This window comes from Triticum dicoccoides, chromosome 4A (genome assembly GCF_002162155.2).
Source record: "Triticum dicoccoides isolate Atlit2015 ecotype Zavitan chromosome 4A, WEW_v2.0, whole genome shotgun sequence".
NCBI lineage: Eukaryota > Viridiplantae > Streptophyta > Magnoliopsida > Poales > Poaceae > Triticum > Triticum dicoccoides.
In genome coordinates, this window is record NC_041386.1 from 733,987,655 (window position 1) to 733,990,121 (window position 2,467).

Sequence of the window (2,467 nt, forward strand, 5' to 3'; positions counted from 1 at the left end):
TAAAATTGTGATGGGTTATTGTACCCATGTTTTTTTTAACATAGTATAGACGCAGACGATCATACAACGCATATACATTCACTCATATGAACGCACACACTGTATCCCTGTGAGCACCTTCAAAAGACTGAGCCGGCACATCATTGTACCCATGTTACAAACCTATAGGTGAAGCGGTCCTTGCGTGTTAGTAACTCGGTATTGCAAGCGCTCGTCTATACAGAACAATTGTTCCGCGCTCTCGAGATTGGCTACGATGTCTGATATGGCTAGCCGATCCTTGAAATTCAACCGTAGGCAGCACACTGCAGTCTGTGCCAGAAACTCCAGCAGTTGGAGTTGCCTTGGTGTTGGCTCCGGCACAGGTCGCCTGTCCAACAACTCCCGAAAATTACCAGCATCAATTATTGGGAGAGCGAAGGTTGCCAAATCTGTCGACCGTTGCCCCTCCTCTCTCCAAAATGCCCTTTTCCCTGTCAGAACCTCGAGCATCACCACGCCCAGGTTGTACACGTCGCTTGCCGGGCTCAGAAGATATGTGTGAGCATAATAAGGGTCGAGGTACCCAACTGTGCCCGTAATTCTATCCGCGTCAAATTCATCACACCCCACCTGTAACGCAACCGACGCGTCAAAGTCCGACAAATGCGGCACCCAATTCCCGTCAAGAAGGATGTTATATGACTTAACGTCCCGGTGGATGAATCGCGGTTTGGCATGGCAGTGCAGGTACTCGATGCCGCGCGATGCGCCGAGGAGCACATCGATATGGATCTTCCAGGACACCGTCAACGACGACAGTGAGGAGGAGTACTGACTCGAGTACTGATCAGAGTGCAGGTGGCCGTAGAGCTTGCCATTCTCCATGTACTCGGAGCAAGATTTTGTTTACCGAATGACGCAATTTTACCGAGGGGGGCGGGTAAACGTGGTTACCACAGTTACCGGGAAATACCGAGAATATTTTGAACGAATTTTGTAGTTGAATTTTGAATTCAAATAAATGAATAAACAAACATTTGGACCAAAGACATGTCAAAACAAGAACTAGATTGCTACGAACACATCAGAATCAACTCTCATGGCATTAATTAGATCATATGCAGTTTACTACAAATCGAGCGTTTAAATTCAAAAGTATAAAAAAAAATGGTATTTTTTGCTTGGTATGATGATTTACCCAGGGGCACGGAAATACGCGGTAACCATAGGAAATCTTGAAATTTTGACTGGTAACCAAAACCTTGACTCGGAGACGATCATCCTCTCCTCCATTTCTGGCTCTTCCCGCACTTTTTCCACCTGGTTAGCAGGCCCTCTTTTTTCTTCTGTGAGGCGGCTAGCAGGCGCTTACCGTTGCTCACACACGATCCGACGAAGGGGATGATGTGTTTGTGTCGGAGCCGTGATAGGATGTCAAGCTCTGTGTGGAAGCCCTCTAAGGAGTCCATCTCAAAATTCTGGAAGCGCTTAACAGCCACCTCTCGACCATCGTGAAGTCTGCCCCAATAGACAATTGCAGGGCCGCCTTGTCTGATCAGGTTGTCACGGTGGAAGTTATTGGTGGCAGCCTCCAGCTCTGGGAACGTGAATTCCTGGGTTCCATGCGGGAGTACCTCCTGAGCAACCTCCGCAAACTCCTGAAAAATACACCACAAAGTAGTATACTGTCATCACAGAACAAGTGTCCTATCAATTTCTGTATCATCTCACAATTTTTATTCATACCTGCAGATGGGACGACTGCGGAAGTGGAGCTAGTTCACCTGTTGTGGAGTCATCTGGTACAAGGACCTCGTAGATTTGGCTGAGGCGGCATGTTAGGTCGATGTGGCTGATCACGGGGAAGAGCATGAGGTAGAAGTCGATGTTGCTCTGCACCTCCTTGGACCTTTCGGCCTGCCTCCCAGCCATGAATACTTGATACGCCGTGCTCCTCCCCTGGCAGGACATGACGAGCTCGTGGCGTCCCGAAGCGTGTCTTGTAGCCCGGCCAGCTGCTGTGCCGCCTCCCGGTCCTGCACTTGCGGTAGCAGCTGGGCGATCAACAAGACCCGACGGGCGAGCTGCTCGCACTCCTTCTTGTTCTGCCGAGCCGTCAGTGCAGCCTCCGTCGCCGCCTGAGATTAGCCCGCCAATGTCTGAGCCAACCAGCTGTGCCACCGTCGCCGCCTGACCCAGCCCAGTCCACAGCGCCATGGCACTCCCCTATCCCACCTGCACAGAGCACAAGAGCGAGATTTGTGAAATTTCCTGCTATGACGAAAGCCAACTGAGCCTTGTAGATGAGTACAACATAACCCTTCTATAATGCATGTTGATCAGTGATTGCCAATTCAACTTGTTATAAAACAAAGCGGTGGTGTGGTGTGATAGTCATGTTTTTTACTTTTTAAATATCAAAAAAAGAACTGGCACCTAATTAAACGTTTGACATAACGTATACATCCATAGAGCTCTGACTTTT

General features: G+C 49.0%; 1 pseudogene; it reads right to left on the bottom strand.

The window, feature by feature from the left end:
* Window positions 1-400: 400 nt before the first annotated feature.
* Window positions 401-2,199, bottom strand: LOC119289944 (annotated as a pseudogene).
* Window positions 2,200-2,467: the final 268 nt, after the last annotated feature.